The sequence below is a fragment of the Vulpes lagopus genome, chromosome 6 (genome assembly GCF_018345385.1).
Source record: "Vulpes lagopus strain Blue_001 chromosome 6, ASM1834538v1, whole genome shotgun sequence".
In the NCBI taxonomy this organism is placed as follows: domain Eukaryota; kingdom Metazoa; phylum Chordata; class Mammalia; order Carnivora; family Canidae; genus Vulpes; species Vulpes lagopus.
In genome coordinates, this window is record NC_054829.1 from 89947165 (window position 1) to 89965535 (window position 18371).

Genomic DNA, 18371 nt, shown 5'->3' on the forward strand with positions numbered 1-18371 from the left:
GTTTTCCTATTTTTATAAAAGGTATTTTCAGTAATTATCAGAAATTAAATTAAAATTTAAGCTGTAATTATTTAATCAGAATTGTTCTTTTTTCCACTTATTGTTGATAATGCTAAAATTGTATATATCACTTCCATCCTGACACTGTTGACCAGAATTCAGTCACATGACCTCAATAAACTACAAGGGATGCTGGAAATGTAGGAAAGCTAAAGCCTTAAAGATCTTCCAGACCATTGAACAATAAAGTGAGAGCTACATAAAATGATCTTTTGTTTTTAGTTTAAGTTTCAGTTTGATATTAAACAAACATATACTTATATGTTTACCTCAAAATTATTTCTCCTTAACATCTATTTATTTAAATATATATGTAAGAAGAAAAAAAATATGGAACCCTGAAAAATAATGTTCTAGTCCTCTAATCCAGAATAATCAAGCTATGTAACTTGAGTCAGTTTGTTTACAAAGACAATTAAAAGAACAAATTGTGTCAAGTGTCCTATTTCTCTTCCCACATATTTCTGACTTCCCACAGTTTAAACCCATATCTGACTGCATCTAGTTCTTAGCATGACCCACTCCTGCTCTGCCATAATTAGTGAGAACATTTAGACTTCCCTTCTGTGAAGCTGAGTTTGTTTTACTACTGAGACTGTCGGCAGAGGCTTCAGCTTTAGATGGAAAACTGCCATCCAATTCTAATCCCCCAGAGGCCATTTTTAAACATATAATGGTGTCCAGTGAAAGAGGTAGTTAGGCATGTATTGTTTAGGCAGACAAAATTTAAGCCATGCATGATTTTTTTTTAGATAATAAGCTCAAATCCTTAGGAATATTAAAGTGTCTAAGAAGGTAATACACATCAAATGTTCTCATTTCAATTTATCTAAATCAAACTATACTTATATATTTATATATTATATTTATATTTATATTTATATTATTATATTTAAGTCATCTTTTTTGAGACACCCTCTGTAAACAAAAAAAAAAAAAACAGCTTTTGATAGTTGAATATATTTTTCCTAAATGAGAAACTTTTTGTTATTGCAGGTTATAGCAAGTTGAGGAACAAAAAGGAAAGAAGGCAAATATATTTTTAAATATCTGAGGAAAAGGAATAGAGGGAAGGAAATTTGAATGTTTAGTTGTTAGAATTCTATGTTTTGAATCTAATATAATGCCTATTTAATATACATAACATGGTTTTATCACTGCCATCCACTTTTCTGGCAAAGTCATTCTGGCAGTTACCTCAATTAATTAAAAGGAAATTAATATTCATGGAGATATAAATTATTTTTAATAAGTATGCAGCCAATATTTGTCATTATACCATTAATAAAGTTTTATTTGAGTGATTTTTCAGTTAAGAGTCAATGAACCTTTCTTTATAAGGAATTTTTTGAGATAAGAGATTGTAAAATAATAAATTCATCCTAAATATTACTCAGCAATTAGAAACGACAAATACCCACCATTTGCTTCAACGTGGATGGAACTGGAGGGTATTATGCTGAGTGAAATAAGTCAATCGGAGAAGGACAAACAGTGTATGTTCTCATTCATTTGGGGAATATGAATAATAGTGAAAGGGAATATAAAGGAAGGGAAAAGAAATGTTGGGAAATATCAGGAAGGGAGACAGAACATAAAGACTCCTAACTCGGGGAAACGAACTAGGGGTGGTGGAAGGGGAGGAGGGCGGGTGTTGGAGGGGAATGGGTGACGGGCACTGAGGTGGACACTTGACGGGATGAGCACTGGGTGTTTTTCTGTATGTTGGTAAATTGAACACCAATAAAAGTTAATTAAAAAAAATAAAATAAATTCATCCTAAAAGAGCAAAAATTAGTGCTCACTGTTCATAAGTGGAAGTTAACACTGATATAAAACTACAGTTTTGTTCCTCAATTTGCTATAACTTTCAGAAACAAAAAACTTCTAATTTAGGAAAAATATATGGTATTTAGTTATCAAAAGCTGTTTTTTGTTTATAGGGGTGTTTCAAAAATGAGGACTTAAATATAATGGGGCAGCCCGGGTGGCTCAGCAGTTTAGCTCCACCTTGGGCCCAGGCCGTGCTCCTGGAGTCCCGGGATCGAGTCCCACGTTGGGCTCCCTGCATGGAGCCTGCTTCTCCCTCTGCCTGTGTCTCTGCCTCTCTCTCTCTCTCTCTGTGTCTTATGAATGAATAAATAGAATCGTAATATATATATATATATATAATAATTGCAATGAAAATATAGTTTGCATTGCAAGTGAAGAGAATCTCTATTCTCATAGATAGGATACAGTGATAGAGGGATTATAATGAATTTCATGTATATATTTGTACATAATATTCTAATGTCCCTCAGAAGAGCATGATTATATGCTCTTTTTCACTTTTATGATGGGCAAATGACTTTGAGAATTCCTAATCATGATGAAATCCTTCTGCACTTCCAGAATTTACTGGCAGTCCAAAATAGACTCATTAGTGAAGTGAGCTTAGACTGGTGGAAGATCATTTCTTCGTGGTAATTAGACATTCCAAAAATCTCTAAAATGAGTTTCAAGTACAAACACTGCACCCATGGTTATAGGAAGATCCAATTATTGATTCCTTATAAATTTCCATGAGTTTGTCCTGTGCTTAATGATCCATTACTGGCAGAATAAGGGTTTAAACAAAAACTATTGATAATAAAACTCTAATAATATGCTAAAGACTGGGATATTTAAGTCTCTTAACATATTAAAGGATAATTTTCAAAGGTTCACAATTGACCTTAGAGGCACACAAGAATAAAAGCATGGCCATCTTAATAGCTTTTTTAAATATTAGCTAGGAGCAACTCTCATTAATATTGATCCATTTAATAAACAGATTTTTAAATGAGAAGGTCAAAACAATATATTTATTCATCATAAGACATTAACCAGAATTCAACCAAGAGAAAAGCACCATCAACTGTAGAAGCAATAATGGTAGACACGGTAAGTGCATCTGGGAATAATACAGCTAATTGGGTATGTTTAGTGCACCAATTTGAGACCTTTATATGGCATGTCCCATGAATTTTTATGAATGATGAAATAAAAACTTAAAGTGGTTAAATAACTTATCCAGTGTCACATAACAAATAAATATGAAATCAAGAATTGAGTCCTGGCTGTCTGATGCCAGAGCCTGAATTTCATAGAAGCTAGAGGAGATAGAGGAAAACAAATGAAAAGAAAAAGGTTTTTCTAATTTTAAAGACATTAAAACTTTCTTGGTGGTATTTTTCCTTTTTTAGCTATGTTAGTTTTTTCTTTGCTGTATTGGTGTATTTTGATGTAGTCCCAATAGCTTATTTATTTTTATTTATTTATTTTTAGTCCCAACAGTTTAGGTTTGCTTTGTTTTCCTTCTTTACATCATATCCAGAAAAAGGTTGCCATAGCTTATGTCAGAGAAACTACTGCCTGTGGATTTCTAGGATTTTTATGGTTTGAGGTCTCACAATTAGGTCTTTAATCCATTTTGAGTTTATTTTTTTGTGCAGTGTAAGAAAGTGGTGTTGGGAAAACTGGACAGCTACCTGCAAAAGTATGAAAGCTGTCCAGTTTTCCCAACACCATTTGTTGAAGAGACTATCTTTCTCTTGCGTATTCTTGCCTCCTTTGTTGAAGATTAATTGACTCTATAAATGTGGGTTTATTTCTGTGCTATTTCTATTCTATGGATCTATGGGTCTATTTCTGTGCCAGTCCCATACTGTTTTGACTACTACAGCTTTGTAGTATATCTTGAAATCTGGGAGTGTGATTCCTACAGTTTTATTCTTTCTCAAGATTACTCTTGAGAGGTCTTTTGTGGTTCTATACAAATTGGCTCTTGGGGGTCTTTTGTGGTTCTATATAAATTTTAGGATTATTTGTTCTAGTTCTGTGAAAACATACTGCGTTTAATTTATTCAACATTTTAGTGAGAATTTTTTAAATATTCTGAAAATATCAGTTTTAATTAAAATATATTTACTCTTTGACCCAGCAATCTGCTTCTCACAGACCATCACACAGATAAAACCACCAGTCCTTAATGATATATGTACAATCCTGCATTGGAATCATTATTGATAGTAGCAAAACACCAAACATGGATTGATGGGTAATAGCTGGGTAAACTGTAGTGCATTCACACGATGGCATACAATGCAGACTTGGAAGGAAGGAAGAGGATAGGAAGAAAGGTGGTTTTCTGAAGAATAAACATTTTTGAATATGAGATTGAATACATTCCAAGGTAATATTGCTTGACTTGTTCAATCTGATGACTTTCAAGTGAATATTTTGTTTTTTTTTAAATTTTTTTTAAATTTTTTATTTATTTATGATAGTCATACAGAGAGAGAGAGAGGCAGAGACACAGGCAGAGGGAGAAGCAGGCTCCATGCACCAGGAGCCTGACGTGGGATTCGATCCCGGGTCTCCAGGATCGCGCCCTGGGCCAAAGGCAGGCGCCAAACCGCTGCGCCACCCAGGGATCCCCTCAAGTGAATATTTTGATTTGTGCATTGTATCTTACATGTTTCTTCATTCTGTGCAAATATTGAAAGATTAGGTTTTTTTTTTTTTTGAAAGATTAGTTTTTATGTTTGAGACATAGTAAAATAATTTTTCATAGTAGTAATACAGTGATTCTGTCATCCAAGTTAATATTACAGTTGGATAATCACATATAAAAATCTACCTTTCTAAGAGCATTAGTTCATAGGAAAAGACCTGAAATTCTATTTTCTTCATACTTCATCTGAAACTATAAAACCAGTTTTAAAAAGTTCTTTTCTGTGAAGCAAATACAAAGATAATTATTTCATATAACTTTTTGGTATAATTGTCATAGAAGATTGGTTTTAGAGGTTTTTTGGAAAGACAAAATACTCTTAATATTATTGCATTTGTGAGAAATCTATTTTTTGGGTAGAACAGGAATATCCTCTCTAAACAACAATTTATATATTATCATTTTTATGAAATAAACATCTAGAAAGATGAACATGGCAGAATTGACTAAAATAATATATATAACTTAAAATACATATAAATAGATTATAAATTTATAAATAAATTATAAATAAATAATATGGGGATCCCTGGGTGGCGCAGCGGTTTGGCGCCTGCCTTTGGCCCAGGGCGCGATCCTGGAGACCCGGGATCGAATCCCACGTCAGGCTCCTGGTGCATGGAGCCTGCTTCTCCCTCTGCCTGTGTCTCTGCCTCTCTCTCTCTCTGTGACTATCATAAATAAATAAAAATTTAAAAAAAAAAAAATAAATAAATAAATAAATAAATAAATAATATATAAATATTATATATATTTTTACCACTCTCCACCCATGTTTTGGGGTTATCTTTAAAGACTGAGTACTGGGGATTCCAAGAAACTAATACTGATAAAATGAGAAGTTTAGTTATTCACATTTTCAAATGAAAACCCTTTATTTTGGTCATATGGTTCTTTATAATGTAAAAATACCTAAAGAATAAAAATAAGGATATACACTCTAAAATCCAAAGAATATTTTTCATATTCATAGTTCATAATATGCCATGTGTATTTAACGCTGCAGGTAAGATTTCACATACAATTCTGACCCTTGTTAATTATAAACTTTTTGTAAGTTATCATAAAGCATGCTTTTTCATGCTCCCAAAGCAAATTTTAAAATGCTGTATATATTCTATATGTACTTAAAGTTTTTGATTAAGCATTCTCACTTAAATATCAGCATTTCATTTATAATATATATTTATCTCTTTCCAAAAAGCATGTAAAATAGCATAAACATATTTGTGGTGATATATGTTAAAGCTTGTTAGAAATCTAGAAAGAGCAGCAAGCATAATAAACACACTAGTCCTTGGTGTCCAGGATAGCAGGCTAGCTATTCAAAAGAAATAAATGTTTTCAGGTGATTTAATTTTAAGCCATGAAATGATATAGATGATAAAGATAAAAGCAATGAATAAATGCAGGCATTCATTTGTTATACCCCTGACAATGCACCCGTTTTTCAAAATAATTGACAATCTTCACCATCATGTAAACAACCTCCAGAACTTTATTTTATGTAGGAATTACTTGTAAAAACTTTCAATTAAAAAGACTACAAATAGTAAGCTTAAACTTGATAAAAATATTTCTGAAGGGTATGAGCTTACTGAGTTCTAGATATGTAATGCTTGATTCAAATAGAGAGATTATAATAGCCTAAGGAATAGATGTAGAGTATGTCCTTGGGATATTCTCCTTTATATAGTTTCTCTCAGCTGGACTTTTAAATGAGCTAGAGAGAAAATGAGTCAATGTTAAGATCTTGAGTTACAGCCTCATACACATATCTATATTGACTTAGATGCTTCACAAGTGGGTATTAGGCAAGTAGGTAGGTATTCTAACCTTGATAGAGAGGCACAGAAACCACTTCTTCATTAGGGTAATTCAAAGTTCAACTCTGAACAGTAACAAACCATCTTTTTACCCTAATATTAGAATGCTTATATTTTTGAAATGTTACTAGTATCTCTACATGACAAATATATTTAAGCTCCTTCACTATTTGGGAAGAGGAAAAAAAAGGATAAAAGGTACAGACCTGGTTTTCTCATTGGGTAAACCTGGAAAACATCTTCCGCTCATGGTAATTACTAGGTACTCTCTGCTCACTCTCTAATGGTAACTTTTATACATCTTTATTTAATCCTTGTATATAAACTAGAAGCTGAAACAAGGTAGCTTCCACTGCATATTTTGCTTCCTGATATTAACCATTTGAGGATCTTAAATCATTTTCCTAGACATTTGGGTATAGCATGGATGTAGAAGACATTAGGGATAACTTTTTGTTTCCTGATTTCAATTTTATTTATTTATTTTAAAGTTTTTGTTTAAATTCCAGTTAGTTAGGGGTAACTGAGTGGCACAGTCAGTTAAGCATCCGACTCTGTTTTGGCTCAGGTCTTGATCTCAGTGTCATGAGATCAAACCCCACGTGTAGGGATTCTCTCTTCCTCTCCTCTGCCTCCTGACTTGTGCTCTCTCTATATAAAATAAACAAATAAATCATTTTGAAAATACCAGTTAGTTAACATACAGTGTTATCTTAGTTTAGTTTCAGGTGTATAATACAGTGATTCAGCACTTCCATACAATAGCCAGTGTTCACACAAGTACACTCCTTAATCTCTATTACCTATTTAATCCATCCCCTCACCCTCTTCCCCTCTGATAACCTTCTGTTTAGAGATAACATTTGAAATAAAGTAACTCTTGTGACATTTCACACAAATCTTTATCTCTCTATCCATCTTTTTTCCATCTGTGTATAGATCAAGGTAGAGCTAGAAAGATAGCTAGCTAATATCATATTGCAAGAATAGCTGTTAATAGTTTCTTCTTCCCATATAAATAAATGATAACAATATTTAATATATTCTGTTCAAAGCAGTGTTAGAAAATATATTTTTGATAGTCAGGCCTCTGATATTCCTTTAAATGCCTGAGAACACATATTTACTATGTGAACACATCTTTACTTTAAAATCTATGAAACTGAATAAGATGGGAATAACTTGTTTGCACATAAAGCTTAAAGTATTTAAAGTATATTAAATTGGTGGTTGAGCTCTGTAGGTGTTCTCCTCTGGCAAGGTTGTTTAGCATATATAAATCATTAAAATAATGGAAAATAACCCAAACTCAAGTGGAATTGGAATGACTATTTAACAAGATAGTCTTAAAAGTAGTTTGAGAATAAAATTAGAAAAACAAAAATTTCCTTGAATAAACCATACTCTTTTGGAAAAAGTTCTTTCCCAAATATGCATATGACTAAGAATTGTGAAGTCCTATAAGTTATGATGGACAAAATTTCTCCACATGTCTGCTGTCACTACCAGCAATAGGGCAATTCTTTCTAATTTAGCTTTGTTAGATTTAGACATATAGAAAAGGAGTGAAAAGCAAGTATCAAAGGGGTCTTCTTTCATATATATGCTGCCTGTAAGAGACTCATTTTAAACCCAAAGACATATGCAGATTGAAAGTAAGGAGATGATGAACCATCTCTCATGCTAATGGAGGGCAAAAGAAAGCTGAACTAGCCATACTTACATTAGACAAACTAGGTTTTAAAGCCTATAACAAGAGATGAAATTAAGGGGTCTATCCATTAAGAAGACCTAACAGTCATGAATAATTCTGCTCCCAATTTGGGGACACCCAAATATATAAGTCAATTAATAATAAACATAAATGAACTCATTGATAGTAATACAATCATAGTAGGGGACTTGAACACCCCGTTTACATCAATGGACAAATCATCTAAGCAGAAAATCAATAAGGAAACAATGGCTTTGAATGACACACTGGGCTGGATAGACTTAATAGATATATTCAGAACATTTTATCCTAAAGCAAGAGAATACACATTCTTTTCAAGTGCACATGGAACATTGTCCGGAACAGATCACACATTGGGTCACAAATCAACCTTCTAGAAGTACAAAAAGATTGTTGAATATTTTCAGATCACAAGGCTATGAAACTTAAAGTCAATCATAGGAAATCATTTGGAAAGACCTCAAATACTTGGTGGTTAACATCCTACTAAGGAATGAATGGATTAAGTAGGAAATTTAAAGAAGAAAATAAAACATACGTGGAAGCAAATGAAAATGAAAATATGGCAATCCAAAACCTTTGAGATGCAGGAAAGGTGGTTCTAAGAGGGAATGAGCTAGCAATACAGGCCTACTTCAAGAAGCAAGAAAAGTCTCAATATACAACCTAACCTTATACCTAAAGGAGCTAGAAAAGGAACAGCAAATAAAGCTTAAGGACAACAGAAGAAGGAAAATAATAAAGATGAGAGCAGACATAAATGATATAGAAACAACAACAAAAACCCCAGTAGAATAAATTAATAAAACTAAGACCAGTTCTTCAAAGAATTAATAAAATTGATAAACTCCTAGCCAAGCTTATCAAAAGGAAAAGAGAAAGGGACCAAACAGACAAATCATGAATGAAAGAGGAGAGATCACAACTAACACCACAGAAATACAAACAAATATAAGAGAATACTAATAAAAATTTATATGCAACAAACTGGTCAATTTGGAAGAAATGGACAAATTCCTAGAAACTTACAAAACTACCAAATCTGAAATAGAAATAGAAAATTTGAACAAACCTATAATCAGCAAAGAAATTGAATTAGTAACCAAAAATCTCCCAACAAACAGAAGTCCAGAGCCAGATGGCTTCCCAGGGGAAGTCTACTAGATGTTTAAAGCAGAGTTAATGCCTCTTCTTCTCAAACTGTTCCAAAAATTGAAGAGGAAGGAAACCTTACAAACTCATTCTATGAAACCAGTATTACCCTGATACCAAAACCAGAAAAGTACCCCGCTAATAAAGGAGAATTACAGGCCAGTATCCCTGAGGAACACTTATGCAAAAATCCTCTGTAAAATACCAGCGAGTCAAAGTCAACAGTATATGAAAAAAATTATTCATCACAATCAATTGGGACTTATTCTGGCCTGCAGGGGTGGTTCAATATTCACAAATCATTCAACATGATGCACCACAGTAATAAAAGAAAGGGTAAAAAAATGCATGTTTCTTTCAATAGATGCAGAAAAAGCATTTGACAAAATATGGCATCCATTCTTGATAAAAGTCCTCAACAAACTAGATAGGGGTAGATGGAACATATCTCAACATCATAAAGTTCATATATGATAGAGTTATAGCTAATTCATCCTCAGTAGAGAAAAACTGAGAGCCTTTCCTCTATGGTCAGAATCAAGACAAGGATGTCCACTCTCATCATTACTATTTAACATAGTACTGGAAGTCTTAGCCTCAGCAACCAGACAACAAAAAGAAATAAAAAGCATCCAAATTGGCAAGGAAGAAATCAAGCCTGCACCACTGGCAGACATGATACTCTAAATAGAAAACCTAAAAGAACCTACTAAAAAATTGCTAGAACTAATACATGAATTCACCAAAGTTGCAGGATGTAAAATTAAAGTGAAGAAATCTATTGCATTTCTATACAAAAATAATGAAACATCAGAAAAAGAATCAAGGAATTGATCCCATTTGCAATTGCACCAAAAAAAAAAAAAAAAAAAAAGGTATCTAGGAATAAGCCTAACCAAAGAGGTAAAAGAGCTGTGCTCTGAAAACTAATGAAAGAAATTATAAGGACACAAAGAAATGGAAAAGCCATCCATGCGCATGGTTGGTAGGAACATTGTTAAAATGTCTATACTACCCAAAGCAATCTACACGTTTAATGCAATCCCTATCAAACTACCACCATCATTTTTCACAGAGCTAGAAAAAAAATCCTAAAATTTGTATGGAACCACAAAAGACCTCAAATAGCCAAAGCAATCATGAAAAAGAAAAACAAAACTAGAGGCATCATGATTCCAAATTTCAAGCTCTATGACAAAGCTGTAGTGATCAAGACAGTATGGTACTGGCATAAAAACAAACACATAGATTAATATAACAGAATAGAAAACCCAGAAATGAACCCTCAACTATATGGTCAACTAATCTTTGACAAAGCAGAAAAGAATATCCAATGGAAAAAAAAAGACAGCCTCTTCAACAAATGGTGTTGGGAAAACTGGAAGAATGAAACTGGACCCCTTTCTTACACCATACACAAAAATAAACTCAAAATGGATGGAAGATCTAAATGTGAGATAGGAAACTATTAAAATCCTAGAGGAGAACACAGGCAAAAACCTCTTTGACCTCATCCATAGCAACTGCTTACTAGACATGTCAATCGAGGCACAGCAAAAAAAAAAAAAAAAAAAAAAAAAAAAAAAAAAAGCAAAATTGAACTATTGGGATTTCATCAAGATAAAAAGCTTCTGCACAGCAAAGGAAATGATCAACAAAACTAAAGGGCAGCCTACCAAATGAGACAAGATATTTGTAATGACATATTTGGTAAAGGATTAGTATCCCAAATCTATAAAGAACTTACTAAACTCAATGCCTAAAAGACAAATAATCCAGTTAAGAATTGGGAAGAAGACATGAATAGACATTTTTTCCAAAGAAGACATACAGATAGCTAACAGATACATGAAAAGAACAGTCTGGAGATGCCTCAAAAGCTAAAAATAGAACCACTCTATGATCCAGCAATTGCACTACCAGTTATTTACCCAAAGAATACAGAAATACAAATTTGAAGGGGTACATGCACCCTGATGTTTATAGCAACATTATCAACAACAACCAAACAATGGGGAGAGCTCAAATGTCCATCAATTGATGAATGGATAAAGAAGAAGTGATATACATAAAGGAATATTACCCAGCCATCAAAAATAATGAAATCTTTCCATTTGCAATGACATGGATGGAACCAGAGGGTATTATGCTAACTGAAACAAGTCAGTCAGAGAGAGACAAATGCCATATGATTTCACTCAAATGTGGAATTTAAGAAAGAAGACAGATAAACATATAGAAAGAGGGGTAAGGAGAGAGGGAAACAAACCATAAGAGTCTCTTAACAATAGAGAACAAATTGGGAGTTGATGGAGGGAGGTGGGTAGCAGATGGGCTAGATGTGTGGTGGGTATTAAAGAGGGCACTTGTTAGATTAGCACTGGATGTTGTATCTAAGTGATGAATCACTGAATTCTACTCCAGAAACCAATATTGTACTGGATGTCAACCAACTAAAATTGCAATTTAGAAAAAGAGGGAGTCTTCCTAAACCTTGCTATCCCACTTTGAAATTAGAATTTCATGCAGTGATCACATAGTTTTGATAAATGATGACCAGAAATGACACCACAAATACAGATATTCCCCAAATGAGGGATTCCAGGCAAGTCCTAGGCTGACTTCAGGTTAGTTTCTGCCTTTCCTTTTCTATGTTAAAGGCCCAGAGAGTTGGTCTATCTGCCTTTCTATTCATGGCAACCACCAGATACTTTTTAAAGATGCCATCCTGCACTAACAGATCTCCAGAGGGTACAATATTTCTAACTTTTTCTGTTCTTTTTAAATTGAGTTTTTATTGCTAGTGACATCAAGAGAATGGAAAGGAGGTGAACATAATTGGAAAATAATTGGGAAGTTACAAAGTTATAACAGCAAACATTTGTAGCAATAGTTTTTTGTGGTCTTTATTGAAAGGTAAATGGAGTTTGAAGGCTAAAAGCTGTTCCTTCTACTGGCCTTTATTTATGTTTGTGTTAGTTGTGTAAATATGTTCTTTTTTTTTTTTTTAATGAAAGCAACATAGCAGGAATTGTTTTAGCCAAGTAGATGTGGAGTGAAGTCAAAAGTCAATGACTAAAACAAACAAAAAACACCAAAAGACCTAAGTAAGAATTTATGAATTTATAGTTTAATTAGAGGTCCATCAGTTATTATTTCACTTTTCATGACTGCTTTTTAGCTTTTAGAAAAACTAATTCTACCCAATATGAATGTATATTTGGCAAGTTTTTCTTTTAGACGTTTATGTACAATATGGCTGGTACTAAATTAAAGCATGTTTGTGAGATTTAGAACAATCATGATTTTTGAAAAAGCCTGTATTGCAGATCTCTTAAAACCTGCTCATTAGTCTTAGGAGTGACAGGCTCACACAGACCTCTCTATCACTGTTAAAATTCCAACAAAAATAGTAATTGCTTTTTTCTCTAGGATCAATTTTCTTGCCATACTTCAGGCTGCTGAATAATCATTCAATTAGTCTTTGGGTTGTGATTCTTTAACAAACTCCTTTTTTATCCCCTGTCTGGAATCAGTACTTGATTTTGGAGAATTTACTAACATGTTGGTAGTTCTGAAACTTTTCTTTTTTTGTTCAGTATCTCTAAAATTTTTCATAAACTATATATGATAGTAATAGAAAATATTCAATCAGCCATTATTCTGTTAAAACCAACATCACTTCATGCAATTTCATTGAGGAGCATTATCAAGTGTAAATAAGTAAAAGACAAACAGTATTTATTGTGAAATACTGAGAATTGTTATCCCCAATAAAATCCAAATGGCTAGTGATTTTATAAAACATATATTTTTTTATTCTTTGCTCATGGCCAAATTGGAATAATTTAATAAGCAATATAAATAGGATGCTCCTTAAAACTAGAACACATTTTCAAAGCTACAAAGATAAAATGCAAACTTGACATTAGGATTTATGTTTCTGCTGGGAAGTTCCCTGAAGCAAGTTCTTTTAAAATGTCATTGAATAAGTTCTTAACCTCTCTGGCTTTTTCCACTACCGAGTAGTTCTACTTGATTTCTTCTTGCCTCTCTTATCACTTTCAAGCCTGCAGTTCTTCTTCGGGCCTGGTTAGTTCTCTGTTCTCATCTGGTTTTCTGTAACCAAACTCAATACTGTAGCCTACATCCTCCTCCAAATAACTGATGTATTTCTTAATTAAACAAGTTAAAGTTAGATGGGATTGGTGATGGTGTTAGTATTTATAGATGCTAGCAACTTATGCACTTACAAAAAAATGTTCACCTTTTTTACAGACCATAATTTTTCATAATAACTTTTTTCACATGTTATCCCTTAGAGACTTTGTCTTTCTCTTGTAAATGTGAAAATGTTTTGAAATACTTAATTTTCATAAAATGTCCAGTAGTTTCCATAACAAATGCTTCTTTCCTGAATTCTTCTATGTGTAAAACAGTACTCACTACACATTTTATTTTGCAGAGGCATGATTCTTAGTGAGACTGAATTTACATCAGATTACTGGTTTTTGTGCATATTCCTAAATGAAGATTTTAAAATGTATTTTATTTTATAGATTGCAATGCAGCGTGACAAAATATTCTGTCATTGGATATTCATAATAGGCCTTTACTATCTTCAGATCATAGCAAATGAAAAAAAAAATATTGTGAGGTTAAATGTCCTGTGCATGGCTGTATCAGTTCAGATACTTTCAACTGCAAAGAATAAAAACCTAAATCAAACTCGCATAAATAATAAAGAAATGTATTATTCACATGAAAGAGAAGGCAAGTTGCAAGGGCAACTTAATCCAATGGCTCCAGCTCTAGATCCACTTCCTTAGGACTTTTTTGCATAATTTATCTTTGTGTGCGTTCGTTAGTCTGGGAATGAAATAACTAGAGGAAATACTGGTTTCATGTTTTTCTAAGGAAATGTCCAGCCAGGAAAGAGACTGTATCTTTCTGTGGCTGATTTAAGATTAAATACAACTTTTTCAGAAGCTAAATATTTGGGTATGCAATTAACTCTTTAATTTCTCAAACCTGTGGTAGAATGTGAGTGTGAGTTGTATGTCTGTTGTTTCTTGCTGTAGCATAGCATAGCCAAGTCCCTTGAACATAGTAGATATTTGATAAATATTTGATTATTAAGCTAACAAAGGCCAAGGGAAGTCCTTCTAATTACTTGTGTGTGGCACTTAGTATTTTATTTAGGTGGAATGGGGGCGGGAGGCCGTCAACTCTTCCTGGAGGCAAAATTGACTATAGGAAATATTCAAGGTATTATCGTTGTCATTGCAAGGATCCTAGTACACTTCTCCACTCTTTCTCTCCAGTCGTTTACTGTTAGTGTAACAGACATAAATATACCATATTAACTCATTAGCAAGACAAGGTTGCAAAAATGATCTCACATCTGTTTTTCAAATTAACCACAGTTAGCAGAAGTTTAGTAATTCTTGGTTAAACTCTGCCTTTCTTTTTATTATTCAGGCTACTTCAGAGTTTATAGCCCCAGGAGGCATCAAATTTGATTTCTTTACCTAAGCAGAAGACCCATTAAAAACCTCCTTGCATCCCTGTCATTGATTCCTGCTGTTTTGTGGTGCCAATTTTTGATGTCCAGGTACATACAGTCTAAGAGATCCATAATGTTGCCTTGCTAACTTGGCTCACTTTGTCCCTCCAGGATGAGTATACACAGCTTCAAGGATTATCTCTGAGAAAGGTTTCTCAGACTTTGTCTTCTAATATTGCAACTCTTGAGGCTAATCTACTCCAGTGGCTACATGCCCATCTCTCTGGCACCAAGTGGACCCTGGGTGTGATTTGGAATGCACATAAGTATACTACATCAAAAACACTTAGCCCCTTCTCTTGAGCTACTTGATCTAAAAATCAGATTCTTATTGTCATTTTAGTCATTACATGAAGAATCTATATATAGGTGTTTATCCTAAATTTGTTCATACAAGAGCAAATTGGACTCACCATTTAGAGATATTCTATCTTCAATAATATCAAGAGGGTTTTTTACTTTTACCACCTTTCTAAAGAAGAGAAACAAATTACAATTACAATCTAGTAAATTATCCACAGTATTAAGTACTTCTCATTTTGTTTTTGTTTTTGAATACACACTCACTGATGTAGAGTGGCAAGAGTATCTTGAAAAGCAAAATCCCAGGAGTAACCAATTATTTAATTAGGCTTGGTTTAGTGCTGTATTAGACTAAACTGAAATATCAAATAATATTCACATTTATATTATGAAAAATGTTATTTTGAAATGAAAAACTAGTATCTAGCCATGACATGAAAGTTACATTAAAACAAAATAGAAAATTATGATGTTTTATGTTCTAAACAAAAGCAGAGGAATAGGAAATGTTGTCTTACAAGGGGAATTGTGTTACATGTACTCGGATGTATTCTCAGTAACCATATGGACACATCACGACATCTCACAGTCTTGATTGCTTCATCAGCAAATTTGAGATAATAGTAATACTGACTCTATAAGGTGTAACACAGGATTAAATAAGACAAGACATGCAATTCACTTATCCACTTAGTATATATCTCACAGTATTTAATAAAGGTTATTACTATTATCATTATAATTCTCTAATACATGTATCCAAATAAAAAGATACTTATATACACCTCCTGTATATCCTTATGTTGTCAAACTATTTTTACCTGAATTAGGTACTTTCTGGAGGCCTACTGGTACAATTAAAATATAATCATTATTTAGAATTTATTTTCTTACTCTTCAGTAGCTGCTATTTATCTTGACTCTTTTTCATTTCTCTGATCCTTCATTGTTTTCCCCAAACTGAAGTCACAGACCAGTATAATTCTAAACTTGCTTGGAGAGATCAGAATTGAATGGAACTAAAACATTTTCCTGATTCTTTTTCCAAGTTTAGTCCTTAAGCCTAGAATTAGAGAGGAAAGAAATCACAATTAAATATAGTAATATTGAACTATATTATATACAATTTAACTTATTATATCTTCTCAGCATCTGTACAACAATGGCAGGAAAGCTTTATTATCTCATGTTTACATAGAATTAGTTCCTAATGAGGTTAAATAATTTCCCTAAGGTTTCATGTCTGAGAAATGGCTGGATGGTAACTTGATCATAAAATCCAGTAATGTTTTCTTTCTACTGCATTATCTCCCCATTATCTTTCAAAATACAACTTAATATTTTAAAATTTATTTTACTTTTTTTTTCTTTCACTCTTCCATCTCTTAACTAGGCGAAGCTATGCTTAAACTATGCCTTTGTGAGGAAATAGAAATTGCTAATAGGTGCTAGGTGATGTAAGGGGACAATTAGTTTTTCTGTGTAACACTTGATTATTCATCTGCTATAATGAGTATCTCAGCAATTGGAAGAAGTTTCTCAAAAGAAGTAACAAGATGGTATAAAAGTAGTTCCTTTCTGTATCATGAGTCCCAAGAATATCTGTTGTTTGGAAATTCACTAAAAGGATCTTACTTAGACACAGTTGTACTCATGGCTGTGGTTTACATTACAGTAAAAGTATTAACAAGGGAAGACACATTGGACTGAGTCTGGAGATATCCATGCACAGGATTTACAAAGTCCTACTTCAGGAAGTGCTACACAGAATGCATTCCTTCTTCCAGTAGTTAAATGAGGAACACATCTGTAGTGTTTCTGCCCAGGAATGGCTGCAATAGACTCAACCCACGGTCTTTGGTGGAACCTGGTTATACAGGCTCTCTGTGCCTGTGTGATTAGCCACAATTATAGAAATTGCAGATTCCTACAAGGAAAGTGTATGTTCACCATAAATCAGGCTGATATGTGAATTAAGTGCCCCAGGCAAAAACAAAACAGCCTTAACAGTATAAGAACTTCAAAACCCAAGTTCCTTGATGCCAGCTCTGCAAGTGGGTCCTTCTCAAGAGTAATATTTTGACCTGCTATGTTAACTCTCTTTGTACACTTTACAGGGCCAGTATGTGGGGGACACTGGGGCACAGCAAAATTTTGAATCAAAATGAATAATTATAATACAAGAAAAATATTGAATAACGCCAGTAGTCTTCTATTGTAGTAGAAGAATCCTAATAGTCTAAGCCTCATTTCAAATTTTTCTTCAGGATTTCACCTATATTATGAAGACAATATAGATCAAGTAGGTTGAGTGTGACTTCAGAACACATATTTATAAGGTCTATTTGCCTGTCCTATGCAGCACACCAAAAAAAAAAAATAAATAAAAAGTACACTGCTTTTATAAATTCAAGGGCATGGAGGCTGAGGAGGATGTAAATAGATATTTAATATATGGAATAGACCATGGCAAATGCTGTAATAAGTTTTCAAAAGATTAAGGAAATATAAGGAAAGGAAATATAATTTTCCTTTAAGAAGATTTAAGAAAACCCCAGGAGATAGTACATTTGATTTCTGTTATCCTTATGGATTTATATAGCAAAGATAATACCATGACATTTTTGTTATAGGGAACAAACTTGAGCTGTGAATGTACAAGGGATTGGGAAATATTGATGAGTACTTTGATGGACTATAGTATGACACAATAATAAACATCATTATATAATAATAAAAGTTATTATATTCATATTATATTAATATTATTATAATATTGATTATAAATGAGGTCAGAAGTGTGAGCTTTTCAAAGATTGCAAGTGTTTTGAATTCCATGCCTAAGGGATTGGTTTACTTATTTTTTATCATAAAATGAGAGTCATCTTATTGGCTGTGAAGCAGCAAATTATTTCCCACAATATTGGAAAATAATGATAGCTCTTATGTTCATGTTTATCACTTAGGAAACTCTAATGGTTTTAGGAGCTGTGTGCCAGGAAATCTGGATGAAGACAAAAATGTATTTCTTATTATAAATCACAATCTTAAGACGGTATTTATTTTTAGTATTCCATATAGATTTCATTTTCATCATTACTTATACAATAAAGAACAAAGAAAATTTAGCAAAACCTGATCTGATTGTTTATCTGGTATGTTTAAACAAATTTCTTGGAGAATTGTATTACA